The sequence below is a fragment of the Lepidochelys kempii genome, chromosome 6, assembly GCF_965140285.1.
Source record: "Lepidochelys kempii isolate rLepKem1 chromosome 6, rLepKem1.hap1, whole genome shotgun sequence".
Taxonomy (NCBI): Eukaryota; Metazoa; Chordata; order Testudines; family Cheloniidae; genus Lepidochelys; species Lepidochelys kempii.
Genome location: NC_136385.1, coordinates 7,038,673 through 7,044,544, shown reverse-complemented (window position 1 = coordinate 7,044,544; position 5,872 = coordinate 7,038,673). Strand labels below are relative to the sequence as shown.

The following is a 5,872-nucleotide window of genomic DNA, read 5'->3' as shown; positions in this document are numbered from 1 at the left end:
TAGCGTGAGTGAAGGGACTGATTTGGTCGCTGGGAGGTAAGCAAAGCCACAGTGCTGTTAGCTACATCTGTAAAAGACATGTCCCAGCAAAGAGATGGAGGAAGATATGAAGAAAATCAAAAATAAGTCTTCCCAGAAGGTGTAATCTGCACTGACTGCTGAAAGGGAAATAAAGGGTCAGATCCTCCAGATGAGTCATTGATGCCCAGCACAGCTCAGGGTGAGGGGTGTAGGCTACCATCACAGCCACCTGATCCTCAGACTGCCAGGCACCAGTCTGATCCTGAGCAGCAGCTTAGAGCAGCCAAGGGGTCATTTCAGCTTCTGGGATCACCACAGAGACAGGTTCCTGAGTCTATGCCCCCTCCTCCAGTAGCTGTGAGCTGGGATGTCATAGAGCTGGTTATACTGGAAGATTTTCTAGGAAATTCTCAGTTCGCCACTTAAGCCATTTTCAAGTGGACTCTGCACTGTGCTGAGGATAAGGATTGGGATCAAACAATGCAAACCAACCTAGTAGAGTTCAAAGTGGGCCAGAACTATGTTTTATTTGCATGGAAGTAATCCCATTGGCTTCATTTTTGTTAAACCAATATAAGTAAGAGAAGAATTGAATCCAGGATGTATAAGTCATCTGTTACTTACTGGGTACTGCTTTTCTTTAAATTACAAACATCAGGCTGTCTATGGAATGAGTAAACTGTATATAAAGTCACCATTTTCTACTCTGAAATTTTGGTTTGTTTTAACTTCCTTCTGCAGAAAGAAGTAAAGCATTTCAAGATGTTCTGTCCAGATTAAACCTGGAGAAGCACAGAAGCATCAAGATCAGGCTGAGGGATGTTTTGGAGATCTGCCCAGAAAGCATCAAGAACAGGATTCCAGAGGCATTAGGTGATTTACCTTGGCATTTCCTGAGGAAGGTCATGGCTCTGAATGGGACGGCCAGAAATACAAGCATTGGGCACAAGGCTCCTGCAGAAGAAATGGATGATTATGAGGAGAAACTGCATACTGATGGCACTTTCTGTTTTAGTGACACTGAGATGAAAGTTTCTCTGCAATCTCTTGATGTTCTTTGTGCTGTTCTGCTTTGCTCAGACAGCTTCCTACAGCAGGAGATCCTGTCCAAAATGTCCATGTGCCAGTTTGCCCTCCCTCTGGTGCTACCCACCCTCAACACCCCCAAGGGCACCCTATTACTGTGGGCCATGAGGGACATTGTGAGGAAGTGGAGGCTGTACTCCCTGGCAGAGAGCAGAGGGTTCAGAGAGGAGAGCCTGGTGCTCACAGAAATGCCAACGATTTCTTTTGTGTGGATGGGGAGCTACAGCTTCTCCAAGTCCCAACTCCTCAATGAGGTTCTCAGCCCCTCCCAGCAGCACCACGATTTCTTTATCCATCGGGACATGGAGTCTGGGAACTTCCTTCAGAAAATCGCAGATGGGCTGGTTGAGATTTCCTGGTATTTCCCTGGGGGGACGGAAAATTCTGATCTTTTCCCAGAACCCATTGCAGTTACAAATTTGCATGGAGACATTGAGTCCCACTGGCTACAGTTTAGCTTTTTAACAGCGGTCTCCTCCGCAGTGTTCATAGTTACCGAGAGCATCGGTGAGAAAGAATACGAGCTGTTGTCATCTCTGAAAAAATCCAGCTCTAAATATTACTTCATCCTCAACTGCAAGAATAAGAAACCCAAAGAAACTCTGGGATTTCTTAATAAGCTGTCCTCAGTGTTGAAACTGAGCAAATCACTAGTACTGGTGAAAGATGGTATCATGAATAATGCAGGATTTGTGGAAAAAGTGAAGTCCACCATAGGAACCATAGTGAATTCATCTCCGAAGACAGTGAGTTTGGAAGCCATGGCTGTGACGGCACGTGACCTGGGAATCCAGGTGGATGAGGAGTGTCAGGCATGTCAGTGTGCGAGGAAATATACTGAAGAAATCACTGCAGAAATAAGAGATGGGGCAAAATACAAAAGGGAAATGCTGAGCCTGCAAGGAGACCCATGGAAAAACTTGGCTAAATTGGAAAAAGAGATGTGCCAAATGAAAAGGCAAGGGGACGTGGCCATTGAAGACTATAAATCTGCACTGAAACAGAAATGGTTAGAGATACGTAGACAGCAGAATCAGTGTGACCGTACTAATGGTTTGACTAAGTTTATCAATGGAATAGTACAGTTGAATCCAGTGGAGAAACATTACTTTCTGAAATGGATGAAATTTAGCCTGGATAATATTGCTAGGGGGAATCTTTCTGAAATGCGGGCGGACTAAAAAGAGAAATGTGTAACTCCAGGAGTGGACTGAAAACAGCTGGAGGAATTAGATAAATTAATATCTGATAGTTCCTTGGGGGTGGAGCATTTCATGCGTGAGTTGGGGCATTTCTATGAAGCTGAATGCTCAATGGTTAAAGAAGGGAAAATGGAAGAAAGCCAAAGACAATTCTCCCATCTCCCATGCACAGCAGCTGACCTGATGCTGGAAGGGTTTCCTGTGGAGCTGATCGATGGAGATGCCTCCAACATCCCCATGAACTGGGTAGTAGATGTTCTAACTCATCTCCATATCAGACTAGGGGGTAGATCCAGAATGGTGGTTATAACAGTGCTGGGAGTGCAGAGCACTGGGAAATCCACTCTTCTCAACACCATGTTCGGCCTGCAGTTTGCAGTGAGTAGCGATCGATGTACGCGAGGAGCGTTCATGACACTCATTAAAGTTACAGAAGCTGTTCAGGAGCTGCTTGGCTGTGATTTCATCCTGGTGATAGACACTGAAGGTCTGAAGGCCCCTGAACTAACAGCACTGGAAGACAGTTATCAACATGACAATGAGCTGGCCACTCTGGTGATTGGACTGAGTGACATCACCATCGTTAACATGGCCATGGAGAATGCCACAGAAATGAAGGATGTTCTGCAAATTGTGGTCCATGCATTTCTCAGAATGGAGGAAATAGGAAAAGAGCCAAATTGCCAGTTTGTGCACCAGAATGTCAGTGATGTGTCTGCTCATGATCAAAACATGAGGGACAGGAAACACCTCCTGGAGCAGCTGAATGAAATGACCAAAGCTGCAGCAAGGATGGAAAAGCAAAGCAGGGAAATGGCATTTTCTGATATTATGGAGTATGACCCAGAAAAACACAATTGGTACATGCCTGGCTTGCGGCATGGAGTCCCTCTCATGGCTCCCGTAAACACTGGATACAGTGAGAGTGTGTGTGAGCTAAAGAAATACCTGTTTGAATTCATAGAGAACCGTTCACGGAAAAGAGCTGGAAAGGATATTCCTGATTTTATTGTATGGTTGAAGAGCCTGTGGAAGTCAGTGAAACATGAGAACTTCATCTTTAGCTTTAGAAACAGCCTTGTAGCTGAAGCCTATCACCAGCTGTCTATGAAGTATTCTGAATGGGAATGAGGTTTCCGCAAGGAGATGTATCTCTGGATATCTGAAAAAGAAACTTTTATCCAGAATCAGCTGCCAGAGACACTAGAGGGTGATCTCTTTCACAGCTTAAAAATGGAAGCACAAGGGAAGCTACAGCAGGGAGAACAGAAGCTCTTGAATAACTTAGAACAGTATTTTAAAGGTGAAGCTCCAAATTTGAACCTGATAGAAAAGTACAGAGAAGATTTCAAAAGGAGCGCAAATAGCCTCAAAAGAGAACTTGAAAATTATTCAAGCAGTAACTGTGAGGAAGCAATTCGAATACGAAGAGGACAGCACAAGATAGACAACATCCAGTCTGGGTACAAGCAGAAAATTGAAGGGGAAGTTGCCAGACTCTTGGCTGAATGCCGAAACAGAGAAGATAAACTAGACCATGAGAAACTGAAAAAAGAATTTGAAACGATGTGGCGAGAAACCTTGTCAGAGTTAACGCTCTGTACTTTACAGAAATGTCAAGTTGTTCAAGATATGGATCTCCAGCTGAGAAAGGATCTGAAGCACAGAGGGGGTGCTGTCAGACAGATACTGCAACATGCAAAAAGCCTGCTGGATTATAGAATGAAGTCTTTCCCAATGAAGAAGGAATACTTAAACCTAAAATGGACCCGAGCAGTTGTAAAATACTTCTCACAGGAATGTTACTGTAAAACTGAAGAGCTTGCTCTATCTTTAATGACTGAATGCAAGAAATACATTGAAGAAAAAGTTAAATCCAAAACAGACTATGATGAAACCTATTGTGGAGAACTGCTGCATATGGTTAATGAGAGGTTAAAAGAGGAGGAGATTGAGCAACTTCACACTTCTCCTTTGTTTGAAGTTGACCTGAAGCTTCACGTTTGGGGGAAGCAGCTTGGGCATTTCAGAAGATGCATGAAGATTTTATCAAAGAAAACGATCCTCAGCAACATCTGGAGAAGCTGAAACCTCATTATTTCTCCATATTTACTGATCTCCATTTGGAAAAGAAAGAGAGCCAAACGAGGGCGAGGAATTTCTGTGATCAGTGTCTCAAACCTGCCCTGGTGGGTTATGTCAACAAAAGGCTCGGACTAGAAATAGTTGACAATTTTCTCAGCAGTGAACAGGCCCTTGAATACACCAGCCGAAGCTTCTTTCAGTTCTTTTTGCTAAAGAAGCTGCTGGAAGAGATGAACTTTGACAACTATGTGAAATAGATAAGTAACTATGAAGAGTTTGTCAAATCCTGGATACAGAGATGTCTGATAGACCACTATGGAGGGAAGGCAAGTTTGAGGGATTTGGAGAAAGGGATTCTATCCAGAATAATAAATAAAATCAAGGGAGTTCTGAAAAACTCCATAAATAAAAACAATAACACAGTTTCTGCCTTTTTAGACAGCTTTTGCAAAGAGCTGCAGCAGGACCTGGCCATTTCCAGCAATAGCTTAGTTGGAGTACAGTTTAAAACCACAGCAAAAATTGAGCAGCTTTCTGGTAACATTGAAATCTTCCTTCTGGAGCTGGAACAACAAATCTTAACCCAGTTTAATCATTTGGAACTTGAGACCAAACTCTCCAGCCTGCCAGTGAAACCCCAGGATGAGATCTTCAAGCGAGTGTTTGGCTGTGGGAAGCAGTGTCCGTTCTGTGAAGCCCCCTGTGAAGCAGGAGGCACTGACCATAAAGAGCATTTTGTATCAGTCCATCGACCCAAAGGGTTAGGGAACTTCAGGGATTGTGATTCACAAAAGCTTGAGCATTCCATATGCTCCTCTGATGTGGTTTCCAATCGTGAATTCCGAACTGCAGCCGAAGATGGGAAATTTCATCCCTTCAAAGATTACCGCCATTACTACCCAGACTGGCACATTCAGCCTGGTCCCAATATTGATGCTTCTGATTTCAGGAAATTTGTTTTCAAATCATTCAGTGACCAGTTAGCTAGAGCGTATGGTGCTAAAGCAGCAGATCTTCCAGGAGACTGGAAAAATCTAACTAAAGAGCAGGCGCTGAAGAGCCTAAAGGAAGTGTTTTACATGAAATAATAGACATGCCAAGAGTCTCTTTAAATAGGATACACTTCAACAAAACAAAACCCTTAATTTTAAAAAATGGAATATGAACCAATCTGACAGCCTATACCGTTTTTTAAATTGAAAACTAAAAAAAAAAAAATCAATTGCAGGTCACTTCTTCCAGTTAGTGCAAAGCTGCTGCACAGGAACAGCCATACCAAAGCAAACTGATAGTCCATGTATCCCTGTGTCCTTGCTGAACCAGAATAACAGCCCATCAAGCCTGGTATCCCCACCTCTCTGCAGTACTGGATCAGACCAGTTAGTGCAAGGCTGCTGCACAGGAACAGCCATACCAAAGCAAACTGATAGTCCATGTATCCCTGTGTCCTTGCTGAACCAGAATAACAGCCCATCTCG

The 5,872-nt window shown here is 43.5% G+C and overlaps 1 pseudogene; it reads left to right on the top strand.

Annotated features, from left to right (window-relative positions):
• Positions 1–201: 201 nt before the first annotated feature.
• On the top strand, positions 202–5,482 carry LOC140912845 (up-regulator of cell proliferation pseudogene; annotated as a pseudogene).
• The last annotated feature ends 390 nt before the right edge of the window (positions 5,483–5,872 follow it).